Genomic DNA, 20,890 nt, shown 5'->3' with positions numbered 1-20,890 from the left:
TGCTTTTGACCACTTCATCTTTAATTTTCAAGTCATTGATTTTAAAATATCTCCTGGAAAAGGATCAAAAATCATTCCAAATCAAAGATATGGGCATATTAAAATACTTACCTTTTTTAAGCAAGATGATTGGAATTCTCCAAATTGCTAATTCCAGGCAAAGATTTTCAAATGTCTTGACACTGACTCTATGTATGCACTACACTATGTCAGGCTTACCAACAATCACATACCCATCAATAAATAGGAGTGTGTGTGTGTGTGTGTGTGTGTATGTGTGTGTGCGCTTCCCTCCTCTTCCTTTTATAACCTCATCCTCCTGCTCCAAATTTTACTTCACAGATTGCTAAAGGAAATAAGAAATTGCTTTCTTTTTTAGTGGGACCCTGTGGATGGCTCATAAACAGACATTTGGTAGGTTGGCAAAATATTGTATTATGAATGTCCACTAATGATGTCCTATTGTTTTTAAATCTCCTCCTCAGTGTGAAGCTGCACTAATTAAGAGCTGACATAGGCATAACTTGAGTTCCTGAGGTGCCACACAGTTAATATTAGTCATCTCTGTGCTTTCTCAGTCGTTCTGGGATTACTGGAGTGCTTACGCCATACTTTGGATCACATAGGGGAATAAAATTACGTACTTTGTTTGCATATTATCTTCCCTTTTTCCCTGAGTTGATTTGAGATCTTCGCAATAGAAAGTTTTAAAAATCATCTTTATAAAAGTAACAGGCAAGAGCTGGTACCATGTCAGAAATCCATTCTTATTCTGAATATACATTGTTTATTTTGTCATCTGTGTTTAGATGGCATTTATATGTCAGGATAGAACATGGGAACAATACTATAGCATATAACATTTGTCAGCAAAATCTGTAGTAAATAACAATATACAGTTTAAATTATGTTCTTATTAGTTCCAACTTAAAACATTTGACCTTAAAATAACAGAACACAGATTTTCTTGTCTCTTTATAGTAACTAACAAAGCATAAATTAAAACCTAATCTGTACATGCCTAAAAGTTGTACATGTAACTGTTAAGTGGCACCAGCTTGCAATGTTTATCAGAGAGAAGTGAGAACATCCTTATTCTATGTCAACCTTCCTTTGAGCCACACTGTATCTTAAGAAACAATCAGCGCTGGCCAGAGCTCCATAGCTGTTCACAGAGGGGACATGTCTTTCTCTACCTCTTAGCATTGTGTTGGGTGGCCTCCTGAAGGCATTGCACAGCGACTCCTACGTGGAGCTGAGCCAGTACCAGGACCAGCACTTTCGGGGTGGCAATGAAGAACAAGAAAAATTACTGAAGAAAACTTGTACATTGTATGTCAGAAATCTTTCCTTTTACACAACTGAAGATCAAATGTATGAACTCCAGCAAAAGTGGTGACCTGAAAATCCTTATGGGTTTGGAGAAAATGAAGAAAACAACATGTGGCTTCTGTTTTGTGGACTTCTACTGGAGAGCAGATGCAGAAAATGCTATGCGTTTTATAAACGGAACTCGTCTGGACGACAGGATCAGTCACACAGACTGGGTTGGCTTTGAGGAGGGCAGACAATATGGGCGCGGGCGATCTGGAGGCCAGGTTCCTGCTGAGTACCAGCGGACTGTGATGCTGGAAGAAGGGGCTATGGAAAACTCGCACAAAAGCAGTGAGTGAGGAAAGCCTATCAGTGCAAAATTTCATTGAACAGCTGAAGAAGTTACCAGAACTATTTTCTGTTACCAGATCAAAAAGCGTGTTCTTTGTGGCTGGGAATGGAGTTCAGTGGTAGAGCAAAAAGAAATGTATTCCTCAGCAGCAGATTCAGTCTATGATGTTAATTAACCTGTCAGCCAAAAATACCACCCTTCTGGGAAGACTAGAAAAATGTAAAAGTTTATTTCCTGATGCTTGGGTCTAAGTAAGCTCATAATCTACACTGGGACTTGGAATGATTGTTTGTTTTTTGCTTTTTTTTTTAATTTGAAGTTTGCATGCTGTAAAGTTCTTTAAGGTAAAATAGAATCTTGTTATATTAGATAGTTTTGCTGTAAATTAGGAAGAGTTGTCTGACAACTGCATTTGTTTTCTATGTTGAGTTCTAATCTCCAAAGGCAAACTTTGACCTTCCTAAGTATATGGCACAAAAACCTGCGGTCTCGGGACCCTCCCCACTTCGGTGTGTTCGTGCAGGACTTGAGTTCTGCTAAACACATTTTTCAAAAGATGTAACGTTTTGCCTAAAGCTAAAAAAGAAAGTCTCTCCAACATGGAGACCTTCAAAGAATTTATGTTGCATTTGTAAAGCAAGAGATGATTTCTTATGTGTGAGTATAATTTCCCTAATTAGAAAAAAATACAAAATGTTTTCATCTAGCAACAGTGCATCTTCTAATATCCAGTAGTTTGTGAAGACTGAGGCTGGAGTACTTTACTGTGAACATCTTTCATATTAGACTAGGTGTGGGTTTTCTTGTTCATTTCCAAACTGGTTATTGGAATTTTTTTTAAGTACTGTTAATAGTTGTGAAGAAGAAACCATTTACAAACATTTAATGATATACTATTCATTTGTAAACATTTGTTTTTACACTGTAATTTGAACTAATTTATATTCTTCTCTAGTAAAACATAGCTCAGATTTCTAAAGGCCTTGAAACCAAAGATATTGGTTCTTATTTGTCTTTTGTAACAGATTACAATAAAGTTGGACCAACTTACTATCAAAAAAAGAAATAATCAGTGCTATAAAACTGATATCTACCAACAGAAAGCATATCCATAAATCAAGATATAAGGCACTGATGTGACTGACGATTACAAAGAAAGGATTTAAGACCCCTTGCATACATTTTTTTCTTCTACCCTCTCTCATCTAAATATATGTAACTCTAATGATTTTGTATTCCATAATGGATATGAATTAGTTTTTGCCAACTATTTTAAAGCATTTTAGCTTCCCCATGATATAATATTTATGGTAATGACTAATAAATATTTACAATAAAGCGTTACCATGCCTTTATTGCACAGAATTTCTCAACGTATAATCTAAGAAAATTATACTAATTTAAAATGCCTTTTATTATATCGCTTGAACAGGTTGCCAATAAACCATATTAGCATCATTTATGCAATGATATAAATGTAGCCATTTTCTTAAACTACTTTTCGTAAAGCATGTTTGAAAGGAAAATTAAATGTAGTCTTTGAGAGTTATAAATTTTAAATAAACTCAAAGTATTATTAGAGATATAGAAAGATTTAATTATGTTGCTAACTCTTAATAAAATTACTTAGAAGTAGAATAATAGCAATATCAACTTCAACTTTACAGCCTAAATTTAAAAACAAAGATTTTTCCTAAAGCAGTTCTAACTCCCTTATAAACTTGACATTGTGATGTGTGAATATGCTAAATACTGTCTTCTCATCTGCATAATTACAAATATAGGGCACATAAAGCATGATTATTTATTGATCTTTGAGTGCAGTAATATTAACATGATAGCCACAATTTAATAGTTTGTGGAAAGAACTAAATTTATCTCTATAAATATTCATATATTCTATAGAAGAAACATGGACCTAAAGTTTTTATACCACGCTAATGATCCAAACATGCAATTCAGATAAACCATCTGCGGTTGGCCTAATGATCCATCTGTGCAGATATTTAAACACTGTCAACACAGGTGAACAGTCACAATAAATCCCTTGAATTAAAAGACATAAGTGCATACACAAATACACATGCACACACAGGTACAACAACTGGCATTAATCTTACAAAATTAACAACCTTAAAATTCAACAGTGACAGTCTCATTGTGAATGTTGCCTTTAGTCTCTTCTATTTGAATAAAGAGGAAAATTTAAGCATCAATTTCATCCATTCAGTGAACAAGGACAATGTGGAAAAATCAAGTAATACCACCTGTTTGCAATGTAGATAAAGTAGGAAATAATGAATAGACAAATTAAATTATCTATTCAATGTATTTGAATCTCTATTTTGGTAATATTTTGCCTCAAATATTAAGATACACACAAGTCAGATACCTTAGTAAAAATTATAGCTTATAAATTCTAAGTGCCATTAATTACAATGAAGATGTTTATGAACGCAAACATTCCTGAGGATGGAAACCTCTAGTAAGAAAGGATCTTTAGTTTAGAAAGATAAAGTTTAGTTTAGAAACTAAAAAAAGATCTTTAGTTTAGAAAGGCAGGAAAACATTTATATTTTAGTTACCAAATAATGCAATTTAAAATCTTCTTATTGAGGAAAAATAGATTATTTTTCACAGATCAATTACATAAAGATCATATACATTTTTATTTGAAAACTGTATTTTCCCCTTGTGTCATGAGAGTTTGCATTGGTCACAAATTGGTTAAATTGATCTTTCTGAAGGACTAAAATTAGTAAAGTACTCTAATATTGAATGCGAATTTCTCTGGGTTAGAAAAATTACATAATACTAGTGTGTTCTCCTTTAAAGAATTTTTTTCTAAATAAAAGTACTTGTTAAAATGGTCTTTTAATTAAAGCCTCTAGGTTCATTGTTATATACACTATAGAAGAATCCTTATTTTATAGACAGTATCAAATATTATCCTTTCAAATATTCCTATAAAGCATAATTTACTATTAATTTATTCATAAACTAAACATCAAAGTTACAGTTATTTCAAAGCTTCTTTTGTGAATATTCATATTCCTTAACATTTCTCATAAGTCCATATTTTGAACTCATTTAAATCTTAAATACTTCATGGAATACTGTTTTGATATGAAATAACCTTCCATATATTTTGCTGACCCCCCAAAAAATGTAAAAAGAATTAAATTCTTTTTTATGGCTTGATCATATATATCAGGGTCTTATTCTTTCACTTTTTGAAATTAATTGTACAATACAATAGTTCCCCACATCCATCTTGTCAATGGGAAATACATTCCAAGATCCTAGATGCCTGAAACTATAGATTATACTGAAGTCTGTGTATTGCCTTTGTAACACATACATAATTTGACAGAGCAAAATTGATAAAGCACCATAAGAGATTAACAACAACCACTAAAATACAGCAGCTATAACAATATACTCTAATAAGATTTATGTATAAAAGACCTCTTTTTCTCTCAAAATAGCTTATTTTTAATTAATTTTATTGGTAGATTTAGGTAAGCAATATAATGACATTCATCATTGGAAATTTGCACCTTTACATAACCCATCTTGGTTCTTATTTTTTTCCCCATTCCTCTGACCTCCCTTCAACTCCTCCACCCCTCCCTATCTACAAAGACTGTTTCCATTTTTTTCTCATATTAATTCCATTCCCTTCTTTCTTTTCTCCTATGCATCCCAATTCCCCCTCCCCTTTGCACCTTTTCTTCCTATTCACATTATCCATTATATCTTTTAGAGAACTAGGATTGGAAGTCCCATTTGACCCAGCTATTCCCCTGCTGAGTATCTTCCTCAAAAGAGCTTATTGCAATATATTTACCCTTCTCCTTGTGATCAATGCCACTGTCATAGATGAAGTGAGGTAAATTACTTTGGAACTGTGACATACTTTACTATGTAAGCTTACTTGATATCACAAGAACTATGATATCACAACTGTCTATCTGATAAATGAGATGTCTACTAAATGACCAACATGCAGGTAGCATATACAACATGAATACATGGGACAAAGTGATGATTCATGTCCCCAGGGAGACTGGGAAAGCCAGTGAGTGTTTTCATCATGCTACTCAGAAAAATATGCAATTTAAAACCTACGAATTTTCTTCCTATAATTTTCCATTTTGTATTTTCCAATCACAACCAAAACAATGGAATGTGATACTGTGGGTAAGAGGGAATGATGCTACAGAGAAGAATGAAATATACAGTTTTACTTTGGAATCCATACATAGAAACGAGTTAGTTAAATGGTAATAAAATTGAAAATGTTTCAGAGGAAAAGGCAATATACATTTCAGTTTATCCTGTTTTGCCCCAAATACCCACTCCTTATTTAGTCATACCATGGGGATATATTACACTTTTTCCTTTTTGTGAAAGAAAAACTAAAGAATAAAAGTCCTTGAAAAGTGAAAAGGAGAATGAAAGTTATCTTGCTCTGATTTTAATGTAAACACTAAGAGAATGGGAAATAATCATACAGTGTTTCAGGGCCGGATTAAATCCAGCAGAGAATCCCCCATGTGTTGTGCATCAGGGATCAGTTTTCCTTTGTATATTGTTTCATAATCTTTTCTCCAGCAAATTCTGCCTCATGAATTTTCTCCTACAGGTTTCTAATGCCTGGAGAAGAGGCTGAGTTCACAGTCACAGGCTGTTGAATAGCCACAGGCTTAGATATATTGGCAAGGTTTCATCCTTTTTCTGTCTCCACAAAAAGAGCAACAAAAAAATCCTATTCTTGAAAAACCGCCATAAGAACAATAAGAAAATGGAAAGGAATACAGATAAAGAAACGGAAGCATTGCTGTCCTGCACACCAAGCCTGAAGAACTATGTGTACTACAAAATCTTTTGTGCACTGTGTTTAGTTGAAAATGCCAAATGTACCTATATTATTCTAAAGAGTATAATTTGTCTGACTAGGCCTACAAGTACATAGACAAAAATATATTTTAGATATTTTCTCCTGAGGCCATTTACCCAACCCAGAAATGATTTGGAAGGACTTGGTCCATCGTGATGGCTGTAAACATGGGGGATTCCTCCACACCAAAATCTATCCTGGATTTCACTCCAACTTTTTCTTTTCTGAAGAAGTAACTGGATTTATTGAGGAATAAAACTGGATTTATTGAGAAATTTATTATAGAAGGCCTATTGGGTACAGAAAATGAGTAGAATACTGGTTTTTAGGAAAGTGTGACCTATTTCTATCCATTGGATAAAACAAATACTTTAATTTGTAGTTATTGATTCAGGGAAAATCTAGTAGCAGCACCTAAATAATGACTGGATAAAGGGAATCAGACTTTACTTCCTTTCTAAAAAGTGCTCATTGAGAAATTATTGCTGAAGAAATACCTTTAACTCTTCCATTTAAACCCATCCATCCATCCATCCATTCATTTATTCATACATTCATTCAATGTTCCAATTATGTTGCAGCAAAGTAGAGTAAAACAGGCAATGAAAAACTATTCTTTGGATACATTATTTTCTCATCTTTATCTCCCTTTTCTTTTTATTATTGTGCTTATCACACTGTCAAAAGAAATTGTCTTTGTATTTATCATTTTTTGGTACCGGGGATCAAACTCTGGTCCTTAGCTTGTGAGGCAGGCAGCAGAACCACTGAGCTAAATCCCTGGCCCCAGTATTTATCATTTTTAATGGACTGAAATCTCGTTGAGGTTAAGATGTTTCTTTGTACTTATGACCTTTATGCCTAGTTTTAAAACAACAATTTAAAATTGCTATATATTTACTTTGCATTTAGTTAATTAATGATTCCATCAATAGTCTCATACTCTTTCCATCTATTTTTATTTAATCATAGGCTTCAGTTTAACTGTTGTTCTGGGTGTGTTTGACACTGATTGATTCATACACTTCTTTGCATGTATGAATTGTCTGAGTACTGGTTCAATCAGGATTCATGCTTTTGGGCCATGCCCTCCTTCTTACCTATGCATTGAGATGTGTCCAAGATGCAAAATGCATGGTAATCACTGCTCAGGATTCAGTGGATTAACATGAATATCTGGGGAAGTTAGATCAATAGAATACCTATTGAGTTTGTTGCTATAAATATTCCACCAAAATGTTATAGAATTACAATCTTTCCCTTTGCATGATAGAAGAAAAATAACAACAAAAGAACTAAGTCAAAGCTCGCTCTCCAAGTGCAGAATCTTATCTGCTCAATAAGAATACTTACACAGCACCAAGCTGCTAAATGTGATAGCATACTAGAAAGTAAATGTAATGAACTACAAAATATAGTTTAACATTGGGCTGGGGATTTAGCTCAGTGGTTCCACCGCCTGCCTCACAAGCACAAGGTCCTGAGCTTGATCCCCAGTACCCCAAATATATATATATATATATATATATATATATATATATACACACACATTAATTAAAATTCAATTTCAATAAAATTTTATAAATCTGATCTACATTTTCATTTTGGTTTTTAAACATTTTATTCACATGTTTTTCAATTTCTACATTGAATAAGTAAGGTTTCTCACTCTTCCTTAAAAATATATATTTTACGCCTAACATTCAGTAACAGTTGAATATACTTACCCAGTAATAATAGAAATAACTAATTTTACATTCAGTAGTAAAGTAACAATATGTTCCAATGAAGTTGCTTAGTACTCACATTATAAATTGAGATGAAATAAATATTTATATTCATATTTTCTCATTCTTCTGTCCTCTATCTCATCTATATTCATATTGGATAAGTAAACATAGATTTCAAAATAAGAATAAAAAGTATAGCAATGTAATGAACAGACAAGAAATTTATTATAAAGAAATGCAGTTATACTTGTTAATGATATCTAGTTTCAATTATGATAAAAGTTATCACTGTTATATGGTGAATCCTGTCAAGTCTGTATATACAACTATGTAAACTTAAATGACATATAACTCCTTTTTTCACCTATCCAATAGCTACTTCTTAAATTTAAGTTCTCTTTTTAAAAATGGAGATAGATATGTCCACACAAAATTTTCTGAGAATAAATAACTTTCAGTTGGGTATTCTCTTTTATTGATTTCCCTGTCCAGCTGTAATTTCATTACAAAAAGTCTTCATGAAATAAGTACTAAAATTTAAGGGATTCATACCTAATAGTTAATTCTTTACATAGCCAAGCAATTTTCCTGGAAACAAATTATTTACTGAGTTTCACTTATTCCCAAAGACCCAAATGTTGATGTGTCTTTTATATTAAATTAGGGAAATTTAAATTAGGGAAAGAGCATGTTTTCCTCTCTTTCTTTCTTTTTCTTTCTTCTTTCTTTCTTTCTTTCTTTTTTCTTTCTTTCCTTCTTTCTTTCTTTTTCTTCTGTAAATTGTCATATTTTCCCTTTAGCTACAGGTATGTCTCTGCTGAGGTACCCTGTCGGATCCATGTGTACCTGACCAGGCCTGGTGCTCATTTCTGTGATGCATATCTGTCTCTGACCCCAGGAAGTCTCACCTTGGGAGAAGAGGTAACACTTCACCAGCCTCAATACAGTGCCCAATATTTTAATATTTTAAAATATGCAAATATTGGTAACCTTGGCCTCACATCTAACCATGGCAACATACAACAAGAAGCTAACAAAGCCAATGTCCAGAGGAAAGCAAAATACACACACACACACACACATACACACAATTCTAACATATCCACGTCCCTACACATATTACTATTATTGAAAGTGTATAGTTTTTGGTACCATATTAAAAAGAAAAATTAAATTAGAAATATTTTTGAGCTAACACATTTGTCCTAACTTTTCTCAGTTAAGAGATATTAAAACTATATTATTTGCAAGGTTGTACATGATAGGTGGAAAGGGCCCATGGCACTTTTTGATATTTAAATATATAGTCATGTTTGGAAGATAGAAGCCAATGACAAATACCTATTACTCTGGTTTCCAGGCAATTCAAGACTCTAAGAATTACATTTCTCAAGTGTTTCCCATCTGCCCATCTTCATAAATATGAAGTCATATATATTAAGCTCCTCTAATGTATCACTAAGTTGAGTTTTTTATCTATATCATTTCACGCAGTCCTCACAACTATGAGACTAATTAGCATAATCTCATAGTTAAAGAATCTGAAGTGACAGTGAAAAGGAAGAGGTAGAATTAACAGCTAGGTTTCCCTGAGTCAATGTCCATTCTTTTTAATAAAATGTTGTACAATTTCAAAATTATTTGGTCAGTAAGGCAATACCAAGTCATGTATTATGAATTAATCTACCCTTTAGGTTCTAGAAAGTTGGCCAAAAAGCTTTAAATATCAGAGCTTCTGTTTTAACCCAGGTATGTCTAATGCTTATTCACTGTGATTTGAGGAGTTCCTCAGGAAAATATATCTTAATTTTTTTATCAATAAATCTTCATAAATGCATTACTTCTAAAAGAGATTTTAAGCAAAAGCTAAAAGAGAGTAGGAGATGGTTGTTTCACATGAGGAACCATCTATGAATAAGAAATATGAATTTTAAAGTGGTACATGTTTAACTCCACAAATAAAATTCATTATAACAGCTACTATTTATTCAGGAAATATGAATTGTCTGGTACTGTGTTACAGTTCTGACATGCTGTTTTATTAAATTTCTCAGAGCAGCTTGTGAAGTAGGTAGTGTGAATCTCCTTAATTATGAATGATTAAATAGAGACCAGGACAGCTTAAATAATTTTTGGATTCCATGAAATACATTTATATATATATATATAATATATATATATATTTTGGTGGTGTTTCATACATAATAATTAGATTGGTTTATTCAATTTAAATTTAATATATTCTAATAATTTACTTCATTAAGTGAATTAATCTTTTATTTGTAATACTAAAATATATTTAATCTGCCAGTAAACCTATGCCTCTACAGCCTAGATTATACTTGTAATTACAAAATAAGCAAGGTAAACATAATTTGATTTCTTATTATTATAATGTGCTTTATTTTATCACTTGTCTGTGATGCTCAAATCAAAATGATTCCTGCTGCATCAGGTTAGAATGGTTACAATGTTCCCTGCCCCAACCAGTGTTCAGGGCCATGAAAATCTTTGAATGTTTCTATAATTTTCTCATTTTAATTTGGTTCTTCTGATCAGCCTTAGGTTGAAATCTACTTTTTCTGAAATTAGGATATCAACTCCTGCTTTTTTCTGGGTTCCCATTGCACAGAATACTATTTTCCATCATTTGATTTTTAAACTACGACTATCAAATATTTACAATTTTTGTTGATGGTGGTATATTGAGAGAAAGATTTTAAAAGCAATATGCAGGTTCATATAAATTAGTAAAGTAGTCAAAACACAAGATAAAAAAAGAAACAATGTTGGGCATGGTGGCACACACCTGTGATCCCAGTACATTGGAGGCTGACAGGAGGATCATTGTGAGTTTGAGGCCAGCCTGGGCTACATAGCAACCTCAAGATTAGCCTGAATTACGTAGCGAGACTCTGTTTCAAAAAACAAAACAAATTGCTAAAGAAATTCTTAATCTATACATACTTGATAGAACTGCTACCAGAACAGAAGAAAAATCTAGCAAATATATATATGTATATATATAAAATATATAAATTATATAAATATAATTTAAAATTGAAGAATCACTAGCTTGTTTACCCAGTCTGTGATTCTGCTTCCACAAGAAAAAATCTTCTAAAAAAAAAAAAAAGAAAAAAATCTTCTAATATTAAGTAAATATATTTGTATAGTTGAAACCTCAATATGTGAGTGTAGAATGGTGGTGAGCAGAGAATAGAGAGAGTAAAGAAGGGAGGGATGGAGGAAGGTTGGCCAATAAGGAGTAAGTGACACTTATATCAGAGCAAGTTACCACAGTATGCTAGCTACTTCTCAGCACAGTGAATGTAGATAATAGTATGTACTATTTATTTCAAAAAGCTAGAGGAAAGGAATTTGAGTGTTTTATGAGGCAGAAATGATACATTTGAGGAGACAGAAATTTTTAGTCTGATTTAAACATAACACAATATACATGTGTATCAAAACAGTGCATGGAGCACCATTAATATGTATCTTTGATATATATTAAAATAAATTTCATTTTGATTTTTTAAAATAAACAAAGCTTCAAGATAAATAACACTGTTTAAATCCATAATGGTGAACTGATGAGTATCATGTATAAAGTAAAAAAATACATCGCTTTGTTGAATCAATCCAATTATAAATTTTAAACATGATATATTATATAGACTTATCATTAAAACAATTTATGAAGGAGATCGAAACAACAAATCTGCTGACACCCAACATGATGCCAGGAACATTAAAATTGTTTCTTAATCTCAATAGTTGAAATTACTAATCCAAGTGTCTTCACAGAGATATTTTGAATTAAGTAAATAGGAGAACATTTCACAACTGCATAAAGAAAAAACCAGATCTCCACAAAAAAAGCTAAAAATAATTGCTTTCTTGTTGCTTTTCCTGAGATTCAAAATCCAGGCAATACTGCTTCTAGACCCAGGTATAACAACAACCACAACAACCACAACAATGTATAATTTAAATATTTTGTTTTATTAAAAATCTACAGTAATATTTTCTTTAATGGGGAAAAATGTAAGAAAATACCATTTAGTATCTAATAAAGTAGGGGATCTGCCTAAATTTTGCTTTGCCAGAGCATACAGAGGGATAATATTTCTCCCATTTCTACCTCAGTAGATAAAAAAAACATCTAAGAGCTTACTAAGTAAGGAGAAAGCTATGTGTTTCTCACTTTATTATCATGGAAGATCTCAAACATTTATTTTTTTACCATGGGAGAATATATCTAAACATGTGGTTTTCAAGAATCTTCTTTATTTTTGGAAGTCTTTAAAATATATTAAACATGAAAGGAGATGATAGTTCATTGTTACTAAAATGCAATGTGAATAAAAGCCCATCAGATACAAAGCAATATAGTTAAAGCTCTGTGAGAGGTGATTTGTGCAGACATACACCTTTAATCAAGTTGACTAAATTTATTGAGATATAGAAAATCTCTTCCATATAAGGAAAATTTTTGCAAAATGCATATTACTATAAGTGCCTATTCAAGATCATGATTTGGTAACTGAATTCTCATTTTCTTTTTCACTCTCCTTTGCATGAATAGAACAGATTATGTCTAATGAAAACTGCAGTTAGAAAGCAATCAGGCTGACACAGTTAATAACGGGAATTTCTATTGAAGCATCATTATGAATTAAATTAAAATTACATTTCTGTACTAAATATGAAATCTGCCATTATTAACTGTGCAGTTCTTTTAAAATTAGAAGCAAAAGTAAGAAAAATCATGGATTTTTAAGGTGTTTTTTTTAGTGTGAGCTCAGCTTTAATACATTTTGACTTTATTGTTCTTATCTTTTTATATCTTGTTTTAAGTCAGGAATGCTAATCTTGATCAAATCGGTGATAAAGAGGCACACTTTTTCTCTCTGAAGCAGAATTAGTGAATTAGCGAATGATCCCTGGGACAAAAGTTGGAGTCAGTAACTTCCTAATGTAGTTACCACATGCTTAAAACAATGAAAGAAAGAGTAGAACTGGTTAGAAAAGGAAATTATTCGATCCATTTAATGGTGGCATCTAGAGCCTTTTCCTTATGTGATGTCTCATTTATATTCTGGTCAAAAGTAAACCCAGTTATTTAATAGATACAGGACATAATGCCATTTAACATATGAACATGATACAGATTGCAAATTACTGAGTACAAAAATCCCATGTAACAATTTTGCATTACACTTTAGGATCTACAACACTCTTTATTTCCTTCATTATAGAGCTGAGAGAGTTATGGGCAATGAATTGTCCATTAACTTACTTCCAACCTTTTGTCCTCTACCAGTCTCTGTGAGGTTTGTGGAGGGCTGATGGTGTTTGATGAATGCAAAAAGAGAGACGCATTCTGAGTTGGAACAAACCCTTAAAACCTTAACAGACAATGCAACAAATGACAAAATTTTGCTACAGTGGGAGTAATTAAAAGAATTAAAACATTAAATACAAATAAAGGTAGACATGAGAGAACTACTTAAAAACAGAAAGAAAATTCTAGTTACAAAAGCAAAAGCCAAAATAACATTTCTTTGTAATTTTCAGTTAGATGTTCCATATAATCTCCTTTATTACTGACATTGGTTTAAGTAAAATTTTCTCTTGTTCCCAACTGAAAGTTTCCTGTTTGTCTGTGACTACAATTATTGAGTGTCACTTTCATGAGTGTTTAGTACATTCATTAAAATATATAAAATTGCACCATATCTTTAGCTGCTGCACTATGTCTCATGTGAAGTCAGCTATCCCTCCGCCATTAAAATGTATACAGTTCAAAAACATCCTTTTATTTTTACTTAGGCTAATTTAAGTTTAATTTACTCCATTTCATTATCCCTTTCTTCTTTAAATCCTGATCCTAACATTCATGTACTTTAAGAATGGATTTATTCATTTTTTAGTCCCACCAGATGACAAATTCCATAAGAGAAAAACTCTAACACATGATTATACTAAACACAACTAAAATACTGCATAGTATATACTGAATGAATATTTGCAAAATGAATTAGTGAAATAAATTGAAGTTTTCAAACATATGCAAGAAGGCAAAATAAATTAGAAATAATGTGTGGGATTTTGGAAACCAAAGAACAAAGAAATGGTATCAAAAGGTAGTAGTCCAATTGAGACTCAGAATGAGTTAAATTTGACTAGAGAAATGACAGTTTATATCTAGTGTAAAGATAGTTTATTTCTAAGAATGAAAGTGTGAAACTGATAGAGTACATTTTATTTTTGAGCCAAATGATAGTCTAGGGTGATGTAGTTAAAAAATAAGTCTAATTACATTACTATTTCATATAATAGTTGCATGTCTTAGCAATTGGTCTGTTTCAATTTCATGGGAACTTTCACTGTAATTGAGCAATTTCCTTTTCCATACCAAACATCATCAATCTTAAAACCTAATCTGTTGACCACTCCAGTGTACACTGATTTGGTAATGGATTAACCAATGAAGTGTTCTTCATTGTCATTATCATTTTAACAAAGAGGCAGAATTAGATCATTTATTCCTAAAATTTTAGCTTCACAAGTTTCTCTATCATTAAGTAAATGTGTTTAGAGAACCCTCAGTCATCATTCCAGCCCCATGTGCCTAAATATATGTGTAAAATAATATATTTATGTGCAGATGGACATGTATTTTATTCACATATCTCACCTCTGATCAGAATTTATTAACAACAGAATCAAAACAACATAGAGTCTTGCTGTGTATGTGTCATACAGATATCTGTAGCACTGTAGAAAAAATATTTTCAAATACACACGAACTGCGTGTATTATTGACATTTTCTGAGTGGTCCCAAGTCCTTCCCTTCCTGCCATTTCCTTTAAGCATAAGTTAATTTCTGTATATGATGTTCCACTCTCTTAAAGGAGTCCTGGTCTAGATTGGGGAAACTACTAAAAATCTCACTGCATTGTAGTCTCATAGTGGAACTGTGGAATCGTATCCCTGTACAGCATTTTGGTGAGATTACTCTTTTCATTATCCAAAGGGACAAAGTTGAGAAAACTTGCTCTGAATCATGTCCCAAGTGATTTGCTCCTATGTGACAGCTCCTGGAACAGCAGTCCTATCCAGAATGCACAGTCTGAAGGCAGACAACTCCCACAAGCTGCAGTGGGGTCATCACATACCCCATGCTTGCATTGCTCTAGTACCAGAAGACACAGACAAGACTCAGCCACCCTTGAATGTAAAAGTACAAATCTAAGATTCTGGTTTGGTCCTCAAAATAAACATAGACGAAGTAGACCTTACTACTTCAACTCAGGGCCACCTAACATTGGAAAAACAATTACTTGGACATCAGTCAATGTCAACAAAGCTTTGCATTGAGCTTTGGAGCCAAAGTCTTAGCAAATCGGTCTTACTATTTGTCCCAGTAGTTTACAGATCTATGGGGCTAAAAGACAGCACTGAGGCCAATGGTAAATTTGATTATTATCATAGCCTCTGGGAAAATATAATACTTAAGGTCACACATATGCCTAAGAGATTACCCCACTTAGATTACCAGTCTTCCTATTCCTGCCACTGGTATTTTTTAAAATCTCTTTAACCTACTCTACATTTCGCTATTTTTTCCATTATGGTTATTGTACTCCAAGGTACTATGCAAATGACATACATATATATGAGCAATATGATTTTATTCCTTGTTATTGTTCCTTATCATTCATCTCTCCACCAACACAATGTAAGTTCCAGAACTTTCTTTTATTATCAAATATATTCCTGGTATTTACAATAATATCAATCACACTGTAGGTGCCCCATAAATACTTGAAGAGAAAATTATTGAATAATAGCTTTTGAGCTATGTTTTTGTAATTATAGAATAAGGTTTGCCTCTATGAAAGTTTTATTTGTAAGCCTTTAAAATGTGCTGAATCTTGCAATGAATTTTAATGTTTCAATGCTTTACTCATATTGTTCATTTGAATTGTTTGTGAATATATTTATTGTTATATTTTAAAAACTATTGTTATGTGTATTAACTGTTAACCACTCTAAAAAAATGTTTTTGACTAGATTTAGTATAACAGAATTCAAATTCTTATCTGAACACATAAAAAATCAGTAGTTTGCTGTTTGCTATGTTTTGTTGATCTCTACTGGGTATTGATTTTCACATTAAACTTCACTTTCTATTTGTTGTTATTGAAAACATTAGCAAACAAACTGACTTAGAGGGACATAAATCCAAATGGACAATTAAGTAGCTCTACTAATTGGTTTTTTAAAGTGTCAGCTACTTTTTTCATAAACCTCTGGGGAAGACTCACTTGTCTATTCACAATCAGGAAGTACAAACAAGCAGAATTTTATAATTGCCTGTGATAACTTTCTCTAATAAGCACTTAAAATTTTTAGCCTTCAATTTCTGTGAGTAATGATTGCTTGTGAGCCATTATTTATAAGTAAGTGAGATGACCATACTGGATAATACATACAAAAAGATAATGCAGTGTGGAATGAGATTCGGTTTAACTTCTGTGTCTTTGTGATCATCTCCACTGGAAAATATCACCTCCAAGAGAGGCTGTGCCAAGTGCCCTGACCAATCTTACCTGTGATGGATGCTTTACAAAATAATTGCAGATGCAGTTTGCGTTCCATACAGACTATCATGTAAAGCAGGCTCACTGAAGTACAGAACAGAGATAGCAGAAAAGCAGGGAAGGGAAATATATGTTTGAAACAAATTCAGGATAATACCACTTTAGTATATTAAGGTTATATAAATGCCTAAAAGTGTAGTTTAAAAGAAATTATCACATAAGTTAAAGATATTTTATGAAGAACTAAAAATAATCTGCACCCAACCATTCAGGAGAATGGTTAGATTACAGAAACCATTTAAAAGTTGGAAGTTAGCAACATTGTGCAGATATGTAGAGTTAATTAGGTTGTGACAAGGATGTGGATTTGTTTAGATCAATTGGAGGAATTAGTTTTTACAGCCCTCCATGAATTGCATCATCATTCTTCTTTTTACAATACTCTGCTGTGCATTATTATTTTATGCACTATATTTCACACTGTATCATCATAATTTATTTGCACCAGCATATGAGTTATTCAAAATGAAAGTGTAAGTATCTAATATATTTCCTTTACTTTCAGAACACATACTAAGTAATCAGTAAATGGTGATAGAAAGAAATGTTTTTCTTTGTCCTCTTTCATATTGACCCAAATGAAAGAGGACAATTCACTTGCCCAAGTATTCAGGAGATGTATGTGGCATTGTTCTCATGTTAATACTATGGCACAAAATTTCACAAATTGTAAAAATCCAACCAAAGAATGCTACAATTATGACTATAATAAAAGAACAAGTATACTCTGACAAAATTAAGGGACAGATGGTCCTGTTACAAATTTGTAAAACTGCAGGATATTTGCTTTCTTCTTGGTAATGTTGGGATTATTTCTAGAATCATCCATGTATATCAAGCATAGCCAAGACTCTTCTCTCCTTACGTATTTACTTCACCATCCCATCCACTGTGTCATCTTTTTTCAATTTTACTCTTTTCTGATCACATTCCACTGTCTTCGTGGATCACTTCCCATACTGTTCAGCTTTCTGAAGTTGGAATTATGATGGTACCAAGGGAAATGTCCCTTTGTCTTTTCTACCTTTACTCAAGGGTTCTAAAATTAAAGCAGTTTACAATCTTGCATCATCAGTCTTTCTTTAAAGGCAAAGATGTTTTGGCTGTTACATAAAAAGGAGGTGGAAATAACTTGCCAATCCTATGTGTTTTCAGTATAGAGAGACATGTTACAAAGAACTCCTGCAGTTCTTTACCAACACTATCCAGCCAGCTCATCTCACAAAGAACTGTCCTTCAACATGATAACCAGAACCTAAACATAAATGTCATTTTTCTAATAAATCATACAATTCCTGACAGAAAATTATAAATTTGAATTTATCATTTTATGCAAATACATCATTTATTTGATTTTATGACCTATCAATCGAATGGTAACTGGAAGGTTGAAACCACAATTTAGTAAGTTGCTACAATTTAACTCACACTAATTAGCTGTGTCAAATAACTTTTTTTACTAAGTCAGCTTCTCAGTTGGTCAATTTCTAATTTCATCATTATCCCCTCTATCCTACACATTCCTAGCAAAGGAAATGTAATTATTTGAGACAGAAGCCACCGACATATATTATCAACTGGTTTCAAATTATAAGTTTAATCATTCCTGAGAAATCTGGGACACCAGTCAAGGTGTGGAATTCCAATTAAAAGTTCAAATCCTTGGGTTGTGAATGTTACAGTTACGAAGTTCTACCTCACAATAAAACATATGATGGGTGCAGATTCAAGTAATATTTCAAATGTTGCAGAAATCTCGGAAAGAAATACACAGAGACACAGAATTTGGATAAAATAATAAAATTTCTTCTCCAAGCGGGCGGAACTCCAGACACCAGTCTGGTCAGTATCCACCCCTTTTGTTCAGCATTTCCCTTTTTATATTGTTTTTAGCCATTATCTCATCCCTAGTGGTCTTTGATATGTAAATACAATTCCAGTTCCTATTTACAAGTGGCAGACACAAGCTAGGCCACATACATTGTAAATTCACCCTCCCCTGCTAACTTTGTCAGGTTAATAAAGTTACCGGGTTAGAGTCAGATAATCCTCACTTTAAACAGGGAGTTATGGGAAAAGCAAATCTTGAAAGAACACATTACTTATTTTGCTTCTACAACTACCTTAATGTTCAATCTATTAAGTTACCTAAAACTTTTCTGTATCAAAATAACTAACGTGAGTTGAAATAATTTCTCATATCCTTATTTTCTTAGAAAACTATTTATAGCCAAAATTCAATTAATATTTGAATAAATTAAAATGCATCTCTATAGGGAATATATGTAGCAGATAGAATTCAATATATTTAACGCATACTGACAACCGAGAAGCTAACAAAAACAATTGAAATCTTACTCTTATAAAATATATAAACCTCTTTATGTGTGTGTATGTATGTGTAATTTATATAAATAAATAGTAAATATTCTGGAAAGATTTCCTAACAGTAGTCAATTTAACTCAATAGGAAGATTAGAGAAAAATGAATGTAAACATTCACTTTTTACTTGATTTTTTTGTTTCAATCTCTATAAAAATTTTCTTAACAACCTAGAAATACACTATTTTACTTTGTAATTTCAGTTTAAGTTTCTTTTCTCAAATTTAGTTTTTAAAGCTTTACATTGCTTTGTAGTTCATCTGAAAACTGAACAATAATATATTTGTTATTTTGACATAATTTCATGAAGAGAATTTATCCCACAAAAATATCAAATGATTTTTAATGTTTTAAAAGTCCAGACTATACTTTTCCACATCATATCCAGTAAACAACCTCTAATGATTTCTTGCTTAGGTTAGCTATTAACATTCACAGAGAGTCTATTACTGAACTTGATTACCCGGTGTATCAAAGTGACACATCTACAGCCACTATGACAGTATTTCTGCTCACAAGCACCCAAGGCCAATTAATCCCTTACAAATCAGACCAGAATTGGCCAATTGTGACAGCTTGGGAAGTATGTCAGCTCTCCTTGATAAAGGACACTGCAGCATTTAAGCGTGAGTTAGATACTGAATGTCTGCAAAGACACCTTCACACGGTGATTTCAGGGCTATTTTTAAAGGAGGAAAGGTTAGAACTTCACAAAGTAGTGAGAGTCTCAGGATTAACAGAGCATGGTCATTACTGAAACCTGGCTTTGGCACAAATTTCCTTTTTATTTAAAAACATAGATAGATAGATACATATATACATACATACATACAACATATTTATATATGTTAATAAATCATTAAGTCATGTTTGGAAAGTGTAACAACAATGTTGTAAGTATAGCTTGAGTGCACAATGCACCTAGCTAAACTCGACCTCTGCAACAAGCATAATTAATCTCAAAATGAATAAGAATTCCATATTTTTGTGTTTCTAGGTTTCACACCATTTTATGCAAATGAATGTTTCTTCTTCCCAGAAATAATGGTATGGCTTTCGACTTTGAATGAATATCCAAAACACAATAAGTAATAAAGTAATTTCTGCATATTCTTTGTTACCCACTAAGTAAAGAAATCATTACACAACACCAATAAATAACTCAAGAATATTGTAAGCCAATTTGATAGAACAACTCCTATTTGATGAAGGCTTGTGAGAATTTAAATGATTGTTAATCAATGAAAATATCCATTATTCTTTTACAAGTTATTAGGGAAAAAAAGGTATATCCACAAATTCATTTGCCTACTTTTATAACAGATACATTGAAATTGAAAAATCATATAACACAAAGATGTTATATATTGTATTTTATAAACCAAAGAATGACATGTAACAACCATTTTGTGTTTACTTAACTTTTATAATGTACAACAGACAATTTAATTTTCTAGTTTAAACACTGAAAACATTACCTCTCAGTCTAATTCGATTTTCAATAAAATCTTTACAGCTCATCCTATATTCAC

The 20,890-nt window shown here is 32.2% G+C and overlaps 1 protein-coding gene and 1 pseudogene across 9 annotated transcripts in view; one reads left to right on the top strand and one right to left on the bottom strand.

Moving 5' to 3' along the window:
• Positions 1-20,890, bottom strand: part of Sgcz (sarcoglycan zeta) — a 994,036-nt gene that overhangs the window by 566,088 nt on the left and 407,058 nt on the right. The gene's annotated exons all lie outside the window — the stretch shown is intronic.
• Positions 1,413-1,948, top strand: LOC147826768 (nuclear cap-binding protein subunit 2 pseudogene; annotated as a pseudogene).

The sequence above is a fragment of the Heterocephalus glaber genome, unplaced genomic scaffold (assembly GCF_053883595.1).
Source record: "Heterocephalus glaber isolate CG9 unplaced genomic scaffold, H.glaber_assembly_v1.0 deba00001461, whole genome shotgun sequence".
In the NCBI taxonomy this organism is placed as follows: Eukaryota; Metazoa; Chordata; class Mammalia; order Rodentia; family Bathyergidae; genus Heterocephalus; species Heterocephalus glaber.
This window is presented reverse-complemented; position numbering and strand designations above follow the sequence as displayed.